The sequence below is a fragment of the Capsicum annuum genome, chromosome 3 (genome assembly GCF_002878395.1).
Source record: "Capsicum annuum cultivar UCD-10X-F1 chromosome 3, UCD10Xv1.1, whole genome shotgun sequence".
In the NCBI taxonomy this organism is placed as follows: Eukaryota; Viridiplantae; Streptophyta; class Magnoliopsida; order Solanales; family Solanaceae; genus Capsicum; species Capsicum annuum.
This window is the reverse complement of record NC_061113.1, coordinates 36,370,635-36,391,227: the sequence shown is the minus strand read 5'-3', so window position 1 is coordinate 36,391,227 and position 20,593 is coordinate 36,370,635.

Sequence of the window (20,593 nt, the reverse complement as noted above, 5' to 3'; positions counted from 1 at the left end):
GTTTTCTAGCTATATACTAAGTTATTTTTTGTGTACATGTAGTGAATGTTGAACCCACTTGGCTTAATTTTCTGTTATTTTTTTTTTATTTTGAATTGCATGGGTAGAAGGGAATGCAGGAGGGGTAGTAAACACCACTATTTTTTAATACTACTCTCATAGTTCAAGTAGATTTGTCTAAATGATCGATAATAATCTTGATGTCAAATGGCCAAAGCAAAAAAATTACTAATAAAAAGTAGATTAACACAAAAGAAAGAAAATGCCTATAGAATCCTTGCTAATTCTTTCATGAACAGACATATTCAACTCTTTCTTTTATAATTATGGTGTTCGATCTTTCACATATTTACCAATTTCATAAAGAAGATAAAACATATGAAAGATTGATTTCACTATCCACATCTAAAAAATATTCAATAGAAACTGTAAATATTCAACATCTACAAACAAACCTTCTCAAGAGGAAAAGCATTCAAGCAACTGTAAACTAAAATGAAAGTCATATGAGTTGGATAAAAAGGGGATAACATTAACCCATTCTTTTTCTACCTTCTCCACATGCTAATTTGACTTTAAAATGGCTTAACACCGAAGTTTGTCTTAACTTCTTACGAAATCAGTGAAAAATACATGTTAAAGTGATTGACATACCTGATAAGAGAAATTAATCACTTTTCATAGAGATTATATTTTGAAGTATAGAAGAATTGGCTATAAGCATGCAATAGAACTTGCATAGAAGAATTGGCTATAAGCAAGCAATAGAACTTGCATTAACAGAGTTAAATGAGAAGACTTTGGCCTCTGCGTAAAGTGAGTTGACGAAGAGAATCGAGATAAGAGAATATGGAGATGAGAGAACCTGGAGAAGAGACAAAAGTGAAAGTAATTGTGGATGAAAGAAAAATATGGTGAGGTCACTGAAAAGGCGAAATCAATATGACTTTTATAGAAGTCGGTAAAAGATACCTGTTTTACATGGGATGAGAATTATTTTGATCTTATTTTGCATGAAAAAAATTATGTTAAAATCTATGGAAGATGAAAAAGAATTTGTATTTTTTTAATTTTGACAAAAAAACGTTCGAAAATTTATGTATTACCGATTTGGAAAAAGGCCAAAGATTTTTTTGGGTTTTTTTGGAGTTTATGGAAGATGAAAAGAATTTTTTTTTCTTTTTGGGGCAAAAAAACGCCCGAAAGATTTTTGGGTTTATGGAAGATGGAAAAGATATTTTTTTTTAAATTTTGGCAATTAAAAAAGGCCGAAAGTTTATGTATTACCGATTTGGAAAAAGACCAAAAATTTTGGCTTTTTTAAATTTTAATGTTTAATTGTGTTTTAGATTTTAGATGGTGGAAAAGGAATTCTATTTTTGTAAGGAAAGTTTTTTTTTAATTTAATGTTAATATTATTAAAATAATAGAAAAGGGGCAAAAAGACGATTTTGTCTAAAGCGGAGACTTTTAATGAAGGGCAAAAAGTTCAAATCACTTTTCTAACGGTCTTCACACTTTTAATATATTACAGATTATAGATTATAGATTATAGATATAGATATAGATATAGATATAGATTATAGATTATAGATTATAGATATAAATATAAATATAGATTATCTATCAGATGGAACGTATGCACTAATTTAATCGCGGTATTTGTATACTTATGAAAGATCCCATATTTTCGCTTAGAAGAACTCTTTAAATATATCTTTGCTAATTATTCCAGCAAGCTGACGACCTGGAGTTTGGTAGCAACCCATGTATCATGTATACTTTTCAAAGTTGCTTACATATTCTGACTATTTATAATTACCCAAATAAACAATTTGTTATCTTTAATGCATGTTGTATTTGTATTATATAGTGTTTAGAACGTGAGAAAAATAACATAATATCTATGTATTTTTTTTCTTTAATTATCTTCTAGTTACGTTTTTCGTCGTCTTGGTGGTTATGAATTGGTCATATCTGAATATCATACCAGCAACTTGTAATTTATTCATTTAGTATTAGTATTAGTGTAAATGGACAAAATGGTGGTCAAAATCAAGGATCTTACCGTAATTGAGGCTAGCTAGCCACAATAAAATTGGTGAAATTTAAGCATGACTTAAATACCTATTTATGTGGATTAGATCTTTGATTAAAAAAAAGAAAATTGTGGATTAGAATAACAACACATGCATCCTTTTACTATATCAATCACGTGGGAGACTAATAAAATACTCAGAATTAATTAGAGTTAAAATTGGAAAACTTATCATTTATCAACATGGATAGCCGAAACTTATTTAATAATGTGTCCGCAATATAGAAAAGCTATTCACCAATTATGTACTATTATACTACAAATACAAGACCTAGGCATGCTAACTATTTGTTAAGTCTTTAATTTTGATTATTGACAAACTATGTCTTTAGTTTTGCTGATTGACAAACTATCCTATTAGGACCTGATTCCTAGAAATCATTTGATGACAAAGCTGCAACTACTCAGGGACCAGGCTGGTCGGATTCACTCACTATCATTGGTCAGCACTACAACTGGAAATAGAACGCTTCTGGCAGTAAGTTGGTGGGAAGGCTTTTACACTCTTTTATCCCAATTTATCAAAATCATCCTACGTTTTCTTGTCTCTTATATATGCTCATGTTACAACAAGAAAACCTAATCTTCCACATTCTCACAACATCAAATATCTTGAAGCTCTCAGATTCAAAGCCTCATCTGCAACAGGGACCTGCTTAGCTCAATAGTTTGTCTCAAGTTCTTGTTGTATTTAATTCCTTGTTTTGTGTGTGTAAATGTTGCCTACTGCTCTAATACATTATTTGTAGGTATTTTGTTTTTCATCTCTATTACCAAAGTGTTATCTAAAGTTAGTTGACAAAGAAACTAGAGTTGGCTTGATTACTGTCTTAGTTTGTTTTAGTTAGAGTTAGCTGAGTCAGTGGAGGCAATAGAGTTATTGCATTAGAGTTTATTGTAATTGAGTTATTGCAAGTGAAAGAAGGGTTAAGAGGTTAATCCTTGAAGTCATGGAGTCTATATTCAAGGTTGCTTGAATCTAGTGAAGTTGTTGGAATCCTACGTGGTGGGTTGTGGTTTTTCCCCCTTGAGCAAAGAGTTTCCACGTAAAACTTATTGTTTTTCTTAATTATTTATTTTACAAGTTTGCTCTATTTAGTTTTTTTGTTGCATACGTTAGTTGTGACCAGGTCCCAAAGTAGGAGGGCAACTCGTGTAATTCTTCAATTGGTATCAAAGCAGGTTCTTTCTAAAAGGTTAACACCTAGGAAGGATCTACTAATATGGCTGCACCTCTAAATCTCGAAGAAGGTTAATCAACTACTAGGCCATCCAAATTTTATGGTCAATATTATGGATGGTGGAAAACTCATATGCAGAACTTCATCATGGCTGAAGACTGTGAGTTGTGGGATGTTATTGAAGATGGTCCTTTTGTTCCCACAAAACCTATGAAAGTTTGTGAAGTGACTTCAAATATTCCTAAGACAACGAAGGAATATGATGAAGCTGGCAAGAAGAAGATAGAGAGAAATTATAAGGCTAAGAAGCTTCTTGTGTGTGGCATTGGTCCTGATGAATACAACAGGATCTCTGCTTGTGAGACTGCTAAAAAAAATTAGGATTGCCTATAAACTGCTCATGAGGGAACTAGTCAGGTAAAGGAGTCAAAAATAGACATGTTGATAACACAATATGAAGTCTTCATTATGAAGGAGGGTAAGACTATCCAAGAAATGCACACAAAGCTCACTACAATCACCAATGAACTTCACTGTTTGGGTGAAGATATCAGACCTACCAAACATGTTCGCAAAGTACTTAGCATTCTTCCAAAGGCTTGGGAAAGTGAAGTGAATGCAATCATTGAAGCGAAGGATTTAAAGACTATGAACATTGATGAGTTGATAGGAAATCTTAAAACCTATGAACTCAAGAAAAAATAGGACAAAGCGAGAGGTGAGCATAAGAAAGAAGGAAACCTGGTCCTCAAGTCAACAAAGAAAGATGCCAGTGCTGCTGATAACGAAACAACTTACATCACCAAGAGATTTTTGGAGATTATGAGAAGAATTGGTGCACTTCTAAGAAGGGGAGGATCTAGCAGATATAACAAGGATAAAAAGGCAAATGAGACATGTCAAAAGTGTGGCAAGCTCAGTCACTTTATTAAAGACTGCCCTCTTCACAAGATTGAATACAAAGATTATGTTAAACAATCTTGTGAAAGAGAGAAAAAGAAGGACCCGATCCCTGATAAGTATAGAAAAAGGGTTGTTGCTATCACACCTTAAATCCCATCAGGGCAGATAGGCACCGTAGCTGTGAAGTCCAAAGAGCACCAACCTATAACCTTTTACATCTCGTGCATGTAACTGTGATAACAAAAGGTTCTGCCATATATAGATATAATGCATCAATGATAATAAACAACAAGCCCAAAACTATGTGAACAAAACTTGACCATTAAGGCCACAAAATCTAAAAGATAAGACACTATCATGCTTAACTTTACATTGGTCTACAAAGCCTCTAGAAGACACATAAACTTAGTGAAGGTTGGCATAAATGCTCGCCTTACTCTTAACTACTATACAATCTGAAAACATATATAACAGACTCAGGTTGCCTCGAATCATCCTGAAGCATACTAATAGCCATTGGATATCTTGTACCCCTACTGGGGAGGTGTATTAGCTAAAACATATGTTCCTGCAACATGAAATTCAGGCCCCCGTGAGGGATGTCAGTACAAAAATATATACTGAATATATAAGGCTGAAAGTAATTATACATTATACAAGAGCTCAATTGAAATCAGACACAAGTGTATAAATAGTGCTAGTAAACCACCATTACATATACTTGTAGGATCAGGTGCATTACATTCTTTTATTCATTTTACCCCTCTTACTTTATAATCATTGTAAGCCATATGATACAAATGACCAGCTGATCAATGGTAAATACACAAATTAGAATCGAACCATGCTAGGTTTACGCCACTAAGCTGCCATCCATGTATAAATATATTGGGATCAACCTATACTAGGATTTCTCCCCTTAGCTTCCACCCAAATATAAAGGTATAGGGGTCGTACCATGCTAGACTTACTCTCTTGAGTTGTCACCCCTTCAATTCAGATTTGTGTTAGTTTATTTAGCCTTTGAGATTATTACTTTGGTGGTCATAAAATTATTTTACTTTGAAACAATAATCCACCAGTAAGTGACATGTAAATAAACACTTAATGCAATAACAATGAGGTAGGAAGTAGTTTGTACATGAATGAAATGTTTAGGAGCTAAAAATAACACATGGGTTTTATTTGACTCAAAGGAGAACTCCTGAAACTTGCTAGTGAAAGTAAACATGAAGACTTGATAATAAGCATGTATTGAAGTATTTTAACATATTAGAGAGTAAGGAAAAATTCATTAGCCACATGGGAGATCATGTGCTGTCATTTGCTATAGGAGAACTTTAGAAGTTTACTTTATAACACATGTATTGGATTTCATGCCAAAGAATACGAAATAGAGCATGCCTTACATACCTTGCTGTACAACTCCAATTTTAAACCAAATTAACACCCCACCTTTTTGACTTCTTATCTATAATAAAGTATCTGGTAAAACTAGCATTAGTAACTAATCAACTCATTTAGGATACTTAAATTTACCAAAATAGTAGCCGGGAAGTTAGCTCATAATTATCAAATCAAGGGTGCTATTTTAATCCTTTTCTCCTCCAATTACATCCACATCCCATATATAATTTTATAAGATCCCATGAAACAACTTTGGCTTATTTACTCTCTCAAAATAATGGACAAAGTGGAATAGGCAGTAAATATATACAACATTTAGTTTGGTGGTATACCACTACACTCCTTCTAGATATTTCAATACAAGCCACTCATACCTTTCTCGAGCATCAACCCGGCAGTCCCCAACATATACATATAAAACAGTCCATAAAATAGCCCCAAAATTCCTTTATCGTAGTAACCAAATATTGTACTCATCATCCCTTGAGTTCTCAATAACAAACATTCATAATTCTTTACCCAAACTCATACATAGGGAGGATAAATAAAGAATTCACCTTACCTCCATTTTCTGTAACTTATACTCTTAACTTGAACTTCTTTTCACACTTTAAACCAAAGAACAAAAGATAAGTCGCTTAATAAGAAAAAAAGTGAGCAAATAGCTTGTTTTATATTCTTCCCTATATTTATAATTAAGCATAAACCATAAGTGCTTTAACTTACCTTGGCTTGCAAAGGTGAGGGTTTCTTCAAGAACCCTAGAAGGAGAATTAGGGTTGCTCCTTGCTTTTCTAGAGAGTAGAGAAAACTTATGAAATATGATCCTTTTTTGTAACTTAGAATTGAAGGAAATGACAGTAACTTGGCCTTATAAAGGCCCTATTTTGGCTATCTATTAGCTGCATTTTGGATCTCAAATTGGTCCAAGCAGGTGATGCACCTACTTAAAGACTTCAAGTTGCTCAAAAGGTCAAAGTAGGTGATATACCTACATGCTTGATTCTTTGTTGGGCTCAACTAAATTAGGCCTTAGTGGATTTGAGTATTAGGACCTTTCTCCATTTTCTTTCCCTTTTACTTAATTTGGGCCCAAATGAGTCCATTAATATAGGTCCAAATCTAATCCATAGCCTTGGGTCCATTAACTTGGTCCATATATCTCAAGTAGGTGACTCACCTACTAGCTTAATTAAGTCAAGCAAGCACTTCAATATTATATTTCATTTTTAATTCTTAATCTCTTTAATCCAACTTACAACTTGTATACATTTAGTCACGTTAAACTTCATATTCAAGTACTAGCTTACTATCCCAAGTTAAATAGTCATATCGATATTAACTTGATCGCATCATATTAAAACATACGGGAAGTATCTAGAAATGCATTTACACCATTAATACTCACATAAAAAATCTAGTCCATTACCTAGATCACAAAGTTATGTCAAGGTCTATATAAGTAGAATACGTACACACAAAATACATGGTATTACAACTGCTGATGGATATGTGAAATAGGTCCTTGCAGTTTGGGAAGACTCTTCTAGTGAGTCTGATAAATTAGAGAAACTAGAAGATGTCTCCATGATGGTGGTTGAGGATGATGTCCAGATCTATGACTCCCTCTTTTCCCTGATGGCCGAATCATAAGATGATGAAGATGAAAAGCTAACCCTTCTAAACATCAAAGATAATCTGAAAGATTATTCTCCTAAGGAATTAAATTCTCTTGCTACTGTGCTGATAGATACTGTATGTGAGATTACAAAAGATAAGAAGTCATTAATTAAAATTTTTGATGAATTTGAAGTGGAAAGGTGGAACTAATTGAGAAAATGTTTAAGCTTCAAGAAACCTGCCAATCCCTATCCCTTAAAAATGATCCATTAAAATGATAAGATTAGTGAAATATCCAAGTTCAATTCAAAAGAGAAGGGTGAAGAAAGTAAAATTCAATTTGTGATTGAGGAGAAATAGCCAAGTCCAATACAGACTTAGCTGCATCCCTGGAGAGTAACTCTGACCTTAAGAGGGACCCAGTTCAGATTAAGGCTGAGCTTGAGAAAGTTCCTAAACAGACAACCTCCTCTCAAGTTTTGGCAGGTTTGATTGCTTAAAAATTTAACAACTTTTTTATTTTTAAAGCTCAATTTCACCATATAATCTACATAGCAAATATGTGCCAGTTTAGAATAATCTTCTGTGCACTCATTTTGGTAAAAATTGGCATATAAAAGACTTGTGTTATTCAAGGATGGCTGCTATAAAAAGCTTGAAGATACCTTCTAAATCAAAGAAAAATAATGTTATTCTATCTGCATGGACTAAAAAGAACTTGATTTTTCCTTTGTCCCCCTACTGGGAACTCAAGCTGCAATGGGTTCCCAAAACTAACAACTAATGTGTCTGTAGGGTAGAGCAAGAGGAAGCAACCACCACTAGTACATGGATAGTGGTTGTTTGAAACATATGGATGGAGGGATTGGAGACTTCCTGTCATGAGCCAAAATAGCGCTTGGTCATGACGGGCATCTCAAGTTCCACATGGATCGGAGACCATCCCTGCACCTAACCAAGTGAACACAACATCTCCGATGTCGGATGAATTCCGAACATATAATAAGATAGCATAATAATAGGCTAAATGATATTTAAATCATATATATAATAGAAAACTATCGACTGGCTAAAATAATCGATCAACACCACACAAGTCCACACTAATCCAACAAAGCCTTCTAACACAAGAACCAAAAACCAGCCTTGGTCGGGACATGTTCCCGACTCTAACATATGAAAATGAGAATGAATATGGTAATGTTAATGATAATGAAACTCTCAACTCTAGTCTATGATAAGAACTGATGAAATGTCTAAGTCTTTCAAAGTATGAAAGCTCACTACTTCACCAAAATAAACCGTCGAACTGAGATGACCAACATAACTCTTCATAAGAAAAGTAAAAGTAGCTCTGGTGCCTGCATCGTGTGGGATACAATGTTTGGAGACAGTTAGTAGGGTGAACATTACCATGTAACTCAGGGATAGGGATAAACTAATGCCATGATCAACGGTTCAAAATCATTCAAAACCAATGCACATAATCAAATGCATATATATATATATATATTATATGACGAGATAGGGGACAAGGCTTAACATGCACTTTAAAACTTAAGCCTGGATTGTGTAGCTTAACCATCATAACATATAAGACACTCACAGGCTATATGGGCTCAACTCTTCCTCAGCTAGTAAGGCCCCAGTATGTGTGGCCACACGAATTAGAGAGTGAACATATGCACTATAGAAGACTCAAATCTCCCTGCATATCAAGGTCACACGAGTAGTAAATCATGTAGTATATTATGGGGGACTTAAACCTCCCAATTATATGATAATACTATAAGGGGGACACGAACCACCCTGTCATATAGACCCTCACGTCGGAAATCATAGTTTTTAGTGTGGGTCCCTCAGGACCTCTACTTTCACGACTCAACTACACAACCCTCATTAAAGTTCAGTTAAAATAATTATCACACATTTCCATTCATTGAACCATATTTCACATTAAGGCATACATTGTTGGTATCGTTATACCAACTAATATGCAAAGTAACCACAACATTCCAAATAATTACATCACTTGGGGGGAATTCACAATCCCTTTTGGTTCAATTATGCATTAGCTTGGAGAATCACACAACCCCATAAGGTTCAATTCAAAATCATAATGCAATAGTTCAAGAATAGTTCAATTCCCATACTTCTCATAATTACAACCAATTTCACAATTGGGGTTGGGGTCATAACCACTTCAAATGTCGCAAGTTTTGGAAAAATCATAATTTTTAGTTCATTCACCATATCAACGCACCCATAAGTTCAAAACCACAATTAAAGCATGAATAATCATATGTAAACTATGGAAAAACATTGTTCAATTCATAAGCATTCAAAACCTTCAATCCTTGTTTCAAATCCAACATAAATATCTCCTGAATAATACTTTAAAACATATGATTTTAACAAATTAACAGTGAGGGAACCGTAAAATACCTAAAATACCAAGTTTCACGAAAAACATTCAACCCTTGAGCCCTTAGATGACCTACTTCTTGGAAACCTTAAGTATGGTTTCTTAAGAGAATTTATGAGAGCTTTGGAAGTGTTTGAGTACGTTAAGAATGAAATATAACCCCCTTAAGTGCTTTATGAACGTGGAGTTTTAACTGGGAGAGAAGAAAAATGTCCAAAATGCCCTTAATTTAAAAATCAAAATTTAGTCGTCAGTAAATACGGGTCACCATATGACTCGTAAGGATATATTAAAACTCATCACAACGAGTCGTAGTCAAGATAGAACCACTAATATCCTATACTAATATGTCAATGATTCATACCACCAACCTGTAATACATGTAACACCCGATATTTAACATGTACTTGTTCTATTTATATGAAACATGGTATAGGTAACGGATAAGATTTGTTATGCGAGTATTGATGGTGTAGAGAGAGTTCTAGATACTGCCCGTATGTTTTAGCATGATGCGGCCAAGTTAACATCGATACAACTAGTTAACTTGGAATAGTAAGCCGGTATTTGAATCTAAAGTTTAAAGTGACCAAGTATAAATGAGTTATAAGTTAGATTAAAGGGATTATGAACTTAACATGGAGCAATTTTTTGAGGTGCTTGCTTGACTTAATTAAACTAGTTGGTGGGTCACCTACCTGAGTTACATGAGCCAAGTCAATGGACTAAGTCCATAGATCAAATTTGGGCCCTTATTAGTATACTTATTAGGACCCAAATTAAGTAAAAGAGGAAGGAGATAGAGAAAAGGCCCAATACTAAAATCTGCTAAGGTCCAATTTAATTGAGCCCAACTAAGAATTAAGCAATTAGGTGTATCACCTACTTTGAATTTTTGAGCATCTTGAACCCTTAAGTAGGTGCATCACTTAGTGGACTAATTTGTGGATAAAAATGGAGTCAATAAGGGAGGTATAAGTCTCAATATAAACCAACATAGCTGGTATTTTTACTCATTTTAAACATAATATCCACCCTTTTAATTTCAGCTTTCTCCCTTTTCCATCAAGGATAATAACAACAACCCTAAAAATCCTTTCTAGGGTTCTTGAAGAAACCCTCATCTTTGCAAGCCAAGGTAAGTGAAAACACTTAAGGTTTAGCTTAATTATCTCATGAAAGATTAGAAAAATATTCTATAAGTGTTTAATTATAAATACACGGTAGAATATAGAACAAGTTACCTGCTCACTTTTCGTAGTTATTAAAAGACTTCTCTTTGCTTCTTTGGTTTAATGTAAAGGAAAGTTCAATTTCTTAAAGAGTAAATTTAAAAGAATAAGCTACAGAAAATTGAGGTAAGGTGATTGCTCTATTTTGTACTTCTTATGTATGATTTTGGTTACAGAATTATGGATATGTTGTTATTAAGGAATTCAAGGGATGATGAGTTCAGTATTTGATTGCTACGATAAAAGAAAATTGGGGGCTGTTTTGTGGATTGTTTTATGTGTATTTATTAGGGGCTAGCAGACTAATGTTAGAGAAAGGTGTGACTATTTTGTATTGAAATATAGAAGAAAGGTGTGACTATTTTGTATTGAAATATAGAAGAAAGGTGTGGTGGTACACCACCGAACTAATTATTGCATTGTTGCTGATCATTCTATTTGTATCCCGTTTAGAGGATGTAATGAAGCCAAAGTTGTTTCGGGGGATCTTAAAAGAATTTGTGTGGTATGTGGATGTAATTGGCAGATAAAAGGGGTTAAAATAACACCCTTAATTAATAAATTAAGTGCTTACTGTTCAGCTACTATTTTGTCAAAGTTAAATAGCCTAGTGTGTTGGCTAGTAACTAATACTAGTTTTACCATATACTTTATTGTAGATAAATAATCCTAAAGGCAGGAAGTTAATTGAGTTGTCATTATATTTATACAACCAGGTATGTGAAGCTACTATCTGTTGTATTCTTTGGCATGAAATCCAACACTTGTGGTACAAAGTAAGCTTCTGAATCTTTCCCATAGTAAATGATACCTAGTGGCAGCACATGATCTCCCATCTAGCTAACGACCTTGATCTCACTCCCTAATGTGTTAAAAAACCTCACCATATTCTTATTATGAAGTCTACATTTTTACTTTCACTAGCAAGTATCAAGAGTTACCCTTTAAGTAAAATAAGACCTAATGTTATTTTCAGCTCCTAAACATTTCATTCGTGTACAATCTGCTCCATATCTTTTTGTCATGGCATTAAGTGTTTATTCACATGTCTCTTACTGGTAGATTATTGTTGAAAGGTACCAAAATGTTATGACCACCAAAGTAACAATATCAAAGGCTAAATAAACTATGTAACACAAATCTTAATTGAACGGGTGGCATCTTAGGGGCATAACCCTAGCATGGGCCGATCCCAATACATTTATATATGGGTGGCAGCTCAGGGGCGTAAGCCTAGCATGGGCCGATCCTAATTTGTGTATTTACCACTGATCAGTTGGACATTTGTATTACATGGCTTACAAAGATTATGAAGCAAGAAGGGTAAAATGAAGAAAAGAATGTGATGTAACTGATCCCACAAATATATATAAAGGTGGTCTACTAGCACTATTTATACACTTATATATGATTTTTATTGAGCTTTTGTATCATGTGTAGTTACTTTCAGCCTTACATATTTAGTACATATTTTTGTACTGACGTCCCTTATGAGTGGCTTGTATTTCATGATGCCAGCATATGTGCTTCAGCTAATACACCTTGCTAGTAGGAGCACAGGATATCCAGTGACTATTGGTGATCTCCTGGTTGATTTGAGACTTTTCGAGTCCATTTTATATATTTTGGTATTGTACAGTAGTTAAGGGTAAGGCGGGGGTTTGTCCCGACCTTAACTAAGTGTCTATGTATGTTTTAGAGGCTTTGTAGACCATTGTAAAATTAAGCATGGTAGTGTCTTGTCTCTTTGATGTTGTTGTCCCAACGACCAAGTCTTGTATATATAATTTTATGCCTGCCCACATGGTTGTTCTCATCAATACATTGTATCATATTTGGAAGAACCTTTGGTTATCATATTTACATGCATGAGATGTACAAAATCATAGGTTGGTGCTCTCAAGCCTTACGACTACAGATGCCTATCTTCCCCTATGAGATTTGACGTATGACAAAAGTGGTATCAGAGTAGGTCATTCTAGTGAGTATACAAAGTCGTGTCTACATTGAGTCTTAATTATGGGTGTCTTGTTTACCACATCTATAAACAAGAGGCTATGGGATATTTAGGGGTTGTCTTTTTTTCTTTGCATCTTAGATCGTGCAATAGAGGCCAAGTCGTAAGTGAAGTCATATTTAACCATTGAATCTGTTTTTATTCTCAGTACAATAAAGATTTTGGTTACAAAAAGGAGTAAGAATACAGGTAAGCAAGTATATGTGGCTACCGAAGAAGGGACTAACAAGTCCCAACCTAGACAAGCTAATCAAAGTGAGGCCCAAGCTCAGTTTGTATCACAAACTTCTTCTACTCCTTCATCTCCAAAAGAGCTAAGGAGAGGAACAACAACATCCTCAGAACCACCTACTAATGCTAATGAGCAATATCTAAGGAATGTGGTGCAATTTCTAGCTTTTATAGTTACTGGACAAGCTCAAGGACACGCTATTCCAACCACTGATTCTAGTGGTGAAGATAGCGCGGCTAGCCTGCAGAAGCAGGATTTTCTTAAGTTGGATCCTCCTATATTAACCGGATCAGATCTTAATGAAGACCCATAGGACTTTATTGGTCAAATACAAAGGGCTGTAGATGTCATGAATGTATCGGGTAAAGAGATAATTGAGCAAGTAGCATATAGATTCAAATGGGAGGCTATATTTTGGTATGAAAATTGGAAATGATCTAGGGGTATCGATGCACCTTTAGCTAGTTAGAAAGAGTTCAAAGAGGCATTTTTTGATTATTACCTTCCATTTGAGATTCAAGAGGCCCATGCAGATCAGTTCCTGAATCTTCGCTAAGGGAATATGATCTTGAGGGAGTACAACCTCCGATTTAACTCTTTGGCTAGGTATGCTCCCAATGTAGTAGCTATTATAGATGATAGAGCTCATCGATATATGGATATATTGGATCCATATCTGGTTAGAGATTGTAAAAATGCAGCCTTGAACAAAGACATGGATATAGAAAGGATACAAGCTATTGCACAAAAGTGAAGGATCAGAGGCAAAGAAGAACACAAGAATTGGAAAGAGGGTATTCTAAGAGCGCCAGTTCTATAGGGAAATTTATGGCATCCCAAGAAGAGTTTAGGCCTCGCTTTTCTAATAGACTGCCTAGGCCTTTATATTTTTATTCTACAGATAGTGATCTATTGGTTTTTAAGGGTCCAAGGGCAATCGGTTTGGGGAAATAAGTGAGAGTTAGAGTTTACGAGCAATGGGGTATCAAGATCAAGGAAGTATGATCCAATTAAGAACTCATCTGTAGCCATGTGTATATAGAAAACTTCATTTGGGTGCATGTCAGTTTGGGACAAATGCCTACTTTTGGTGTGGTACGTCAGGGCATATGATGAGAGAATGCCCACAAAGGGGCATGGGTGGTATGGCATAACCTACTAGATCAACTGTTGCATCATCATTATTGGTGCCTTCTTTAGGTAGGGTTTTATAGCCTATAGGTCATGGTAGAGGTGCTAAAGGGGCAACTAGCTCTAGTGGAGTTCAAAATCATACATATGTTTTAGTGGATCAACAAAAATTAGATTTTGGTATTGATGTTATTCTAGGTACTCAACCAATATCAATTCCTCCATATTGAATGTCCCTGACAGAATTATGAAATTTGAAAGATCAATTAAAAGACTTGATAGAGAAAGGATTCATAAGGCCTAGTATGTCCCCTTGGGGTGCACCAATATTATTTATACGTAAGAAAGATGGACCATTGAGAATGTGTATTGACTACCGGCAACTGAATAAGGTGACTACTAAGAGTAAACATCCCCTTCCAAGAATTGATAATTTATTTGATCAGTTATAACGCATCAAGTGTTTCTCAATGATTGATTTAAGGTTGGGTTATCACCAAGTGAGGGTCAAGATAATGAGATACCCAAGGCAGTTTTTCGAACATAGTATGATCATTACAAGTTTCTAGTCATTTCCTTTGGGATAACTAATGAACCCGTAACTTTTATGGATTTGATGAATAGGGTATTCAAGCCATTCTTAGATGTGTTCGTGATAGTCTTTATAGATGATATTCTGGTTTATTTGAGATCAAGGAGGACCATGCTAGCCACTTATGACAGGTGTTATAGATTCTTCATGATCGTAAGTTATATGCAAAGTTTTATAAATGTGATTTTTGGTTAAAATAGGTGGCATTATTGGGTCATATTGTATATAATGAAGGAATAAAGGTTGATACTCAAAAGATAGAAGCTGTGAAGAACTGGCAAAGACCTACAATGCCTATGGAGATTCATAGTTTCCTTGGGTTACCAGGTTATAATAGAAGGTTTTTAAAAGTTTTTTCTTTAATTTCTGCACCTTTAACAAAGCTAACATACAAAGCATCTAAGTTCCAATGGAATGACTCATGTGAAAGGAGTTTCCAAGATCTGAAGAATAAGTTGACTTCTACACCCGTATCAGTACTTCTAGAAGGCCAGAAGGGTATGCATTGTATTGTGATGCTTCAAGAATTAGATTAGGATGTGTGTTAATGTAGCATGGTAAAGTAATAGCATATACCTCAAGACAATTGCAACCACATAAAAAAATTATCCTACATATGATCTTGAGATAATAGTAGTTATATTTTCTTTAAAGATATAACGCCATTACTTGTATGGGATTCTTGTTAACATATATACTGAACATAAGAGTTTGCAATATATCTTGAATCAGAAGGACCTAAATTTGAGGCAGCGAAGGTGGCTTGAACAATTAAAAGACTATGACATTGATATCTTGTATCATCTGGGAAAAGAAAATGTAGTAGCTGATGCATTAAGTCATAAGGCTATAGTGAGCACTTATGGATAGTCTATAAAAATACAAAGGATGACTAAATATCTACACCAACTATCCAACTTAGGGGTTCGCCTTCTTTAAACTCCAGATAAGGGGCTTATTGTGCATAACGCGATAGAATCTTCATTAATAGCTAAAGTGAAAGAGAAGTAGTATGCGAATCCTATTCTATTATAGCTTAAGGAGAATATACAATATAGAATGACAAACATATTTGAGCTTATGAAAGAGAGAGTACTTTGGTGCTAAAACAGATTGTGTGTGCCTAAATAAATGGGCTAAGAAAGAGGATTATTAAAGAAGCACGTCATTCAAGGTATTCCATCCATCCGGGGTCAACTAAATTGTATCATGATTTGAAAGAAGTGTATTGGTGGGGTGACATGAAGAAGAACATTGCAGAATTTATAGCCCAATGTCCAAATTGTCAAAGAGTTAAAGTAGAGCACCAAAATCCCGAGGGTTATATCCTATGTATAGATCTTTCAATCTGGAAGTAGGACATGATCAACATGGAATTCATCACTAGTTTACCTCGTACATCTTGAAAATTTAATTCCATATAGGTAATAGTTGATAGACTTACCGAATCAGCACACTTCCTACCAGTTAGGACCACTTACACAGTTGAAGAATACACGAAATTATACATCGAAGAGATAGTTCAGCTACACGGAGTACCAATATCTATTATATCAGATAGGGGAGCTCAATTAACTACAAACATTTGTAAGTCTTTTCAGAGAAAATTGGGAACACAAGTGAATTTAAGTACAGCTTTTCATCCTCAAACATATGGAAAATCAGAACGCACCATTCAAACACTTGAAGATATGCTATGAGCTTGTGTATTGGACTTTAAAGGTAGCTGGGATAATCATTTACCTCTCATAGATTTCTCCTACATCAATAACTATCATTCAAGTATCAAAATGGCACCGTATGAAGCTTTGTATGAAAGAAAGTGTAGATCACCAATTGGATGGTTTGAAGTGGGTGAAGTTACCTTGTTCGGGCCAGATCTTTCTTATCAAGCTATGGAAAAAGTGGTGAACCAACAATGGCTAGAAACAACCCAAATTCAATACAGGTCATACGCAAATATTAGAAGAATAGGACTAGAGTTTTCTATAGGTGATTGGGTATTCTTAAAGGTGTCACTAATGAAAGAGGTAATGAGATTTGGTAAAAAGGGGATACCATGTCCACGTTATATAGGACCATATAAGATTATTCAGTGGTTTGGCCAAGTCACTTATGAGTTAGAGCTACCCCAAGATTTCTCAATAGTTCATCCATTATACCATGTCTAAATGCTTCGAAAGTGCACCGGAGATCCATCTCATATTAGTCCTACTAAAGATGTAAAAGTCATGAAAGATCATACCTATGAAGAAATACCTATTGGTATTCTAGATCGACAAGTTAAGAAGTTAAGAAATAAAGAAGTAGCTTCTGTAAAAGTACTTTGGAGAAACCAACAAGTAGAAGAGATCACATAGGAAGCTGAAGAAGTGATGAAATCTAAGTACCCCCATTTATACAAATACAAGGAGAAAGTCCAAGATGATGAATTGTAGCAATAACAAGTAAGTATAATATATAAGTACTATGGGATGATAGGAATAATAAACTTAGGCTTGAGCTTGTTTTGGTTGGACAGTTATGCTAACATTCGAAGGCGAATGTTCCCAAGGGGGGAAGGATATAACACTCTATATTTAGCATACTTGTTCTATTTATATGGAACTTGGTATATGTAACAGACGAGATTTATTATGCGAGTATTGATGGTGTAGATGGAGTTCTAGATACTGCCCGTAAAATTTTAACATGACCCGACCAAGTTAATATCAATACAACTATTTAACTTGGAATAGTAAGTCGGTATTTAAATCTAAGGTTTAAAATGACCAAGTATATATGAGTTTTAAGTTAGATTAAAGGGATTAAGAACTGAAAATGGAGTAATATATTGAGGTGCTTGCTTGACTTAATGAAACTAGTTGGTGGGTCACCTACTTGAGTTACATGAGCCAAGTTAATGGATCAAGTCTATGGATCAGATTTGGGCCATTATTAGTATACTTATATGGACCCTAATTAAGTAAAAGAGGAAAGAAATAGAGAAAAGACCCAATACTTAAATTTGCCAAGGCCAAATTTAACTGAGCGCAACTAAGAATTAAGCAAGTAGATGTATCACCTACTTTAAAATTTTGAGTAGCTTGAATCCTTAAGTAGGTGCATCACCTACTTGGAATAATTTGTGGCTGAAAATAGGGTCAATAAGGGAGGTTCTAGAGGGCTCAATATAAACCAACATAGCTTGTCTTTTTACTCATTTTAAACATAATATCCATCCTTTTAGTTTCAGTTTTCTCCCTTTTCTATCAAGGATAAGAACAATAGCCCTAAAAATCCATTCTAGGGTTCTTGAACAAACCCTCATCTTTGCAAGCCAAGATGAGTGAAAAAACTTAAGGTTTAGCTTAATTATCTCATAGAAGATTAGGAAAACATGTTGTAAGTGTTTAATTATAAATACATGGCATAATTTTGAACAAGTTGCGTTCTCACTTTCCATTGTTATTAGGAGACTTCTCTTTATTCCTTTGGTTTAATGTGTGAAGGAAAGTTCAATTTCTTGAAGAGAAAAGTTAAAAGGATAAGCTACAGAAAATTGAGGTAAGGTGACTGCTCTATTTTGTCCTTTTTATGTATGAGTTTGGGTAAAGAATTATGGATGTGCTGTTATTAAGGAACTCAGGGGATTGCTCTATTTATATGGATCTTGGTATAGCTTTGTGGTATAGGTAATGGATGAGATTTGTTATGCGAGTATTGATGGTGTAGATGTAGTTCTAGATACTGCCCGTACATTTTAGCGTGATGCGACCAAGTTAACATCGATACAACTATTTAACTTGGAATAGTAAGCCGTTATTTGAATCTAAAATTTAAAGTGACCAAGTATCTACGAGTTTTAAGTTAGATTAAAGGGATTAAGAATTGAAAATGGAGTAATTGTTAAGGTGCTTGCTTGACTTAATTAAACTAGTAGGTAGGTCACCTACTTGAGTTACATGAGCCAAGTTAATGGACCAAGTCCATGGATCAGATTTGGGCCTTTATTAGTATACTTATTTGGACCCAAATTAAGTAAAAGAGGAAGGAAATAGAGAAAAGGCCCAATACTTAAATTTTGCAAGGCCCAATTTAATTGATCCCAACTAAGAATTAAGCAAGTAGGTGTATCACCTACTTTGAAATTTTGAGCAGGTTGAACCCTTAAGTAGGAGCATGACCTACTTGGACTAATTTGTGGCTGAAAATGGGGTCAATAAGGGAGGTTCTAGAGGCCTCAATATAAACCAACATAGCTGGTTTTTGACTCTTTTTAACATAATATCTATCCTTTTAATTTCAAATTTCTCCTTTTTTTTATCAAGGATAAGAACAACCGCCCTAAAAAATCCTTTCTAGAGTTCTTGAAGAAACCCTCATCTTTGCAAGCCAAGGTAAGTGAAAACACTTAAAGTTTAGCTTAATTATCTCATGGAAGATTAGAAAAAATATGTTGTAAGTGCTTAATTATAAATACATGGTAAAATATTGTAATGCCCTGAGTCTGTACCCTGGACGCTACACTGTGCTAGCGACCCCGAATGACCATCAGCTAACTTGTGACTGGTGCCTGCTGTGAGCACTAAATAATAATAACACTGCAATACTGATATTACTGAAATAAATGTGGAAGGTAGGCTGAAATCGCCATAAGGTTCATAACTGAAAACAAATACTGAATATTGAAAACTGAATACTGAAATATCTGTCTAAAATACTCTAGTCTGAAAGCCTCTAACTATCTGAATTATGGAGTTGATGGGACAAGCCCCCAACTAACTCCAACTACTAAAAATTATACTGAAATAATACTCTGTCCTCAAAATATGAGGACTCACCACTAAGTCTGTTGCTGATAGGCTGGGCTACTAAGTACGGTCAGGAACCCGTGTGTCTGAACATATGATATAAGACATCATAGCGCAAAAGAAAAGTATGTGTAAGTACTTTGAATGTACCGGTATGCTAAGTGAGGTAGGCTGATATGCATGAGTTCATATGCATGAACAATAACTGACTGAATAATGTGAACATAACTGAATGAGAGTACATGCATGAATACATAAACTGTAACTGAGATCATATTAGCACTGGTTACTAGGTTCTGAATACTGATTAACTAATATCTGGGTGTACTGATATTGTAATATTGATAACTAAGTGACTATTTTTGATAGTCCTGATTTTGTAGAACTGAACTGAGTTCTATACTGAGCTGGGTGACTATATCTAACAGTCCTAAATCTATAGAACTGAACTGAGTTCTATACAGAGACTGAAACCTAAATTAAAATTATGAGAGGTAATCATCTAATCGAAATGCCCCTCTCTAAATGGATTGGGGTCCAACCTGTAACCCCAGTTGGAAGGGTGTCAACACCGTGCCATGGTTAAAGACAAGCTGTGAGTTAACCCTCTCTGATAGAAAGCTCTTTCATCAACCCTCACTGGCTGGAAAAATCAAATGAAATGTATCAACCCTAGTCTGGCAGGAAGATAACTCAACCTACGCTAGCTACATAGTTCTATAACGTAGGGATTGCTACTAAGAAACCCTATGCTTGCAGGAATGCCCCCATCCCTAGGTTCGCTCGGTGCTGAATCCTACTCCCAACTGAATAGACACTGAACTAATTTCTTGTCCATACAAGGCTTGACTGAACCGTTACTGATCGCACTGTCTAACTGAACTGAACTGAGTTCATTGGATTCCGTTAACTGATGGAGTACTACTAAATTTGCTTAACTAACTGAGTTCACTGAGTTCTAA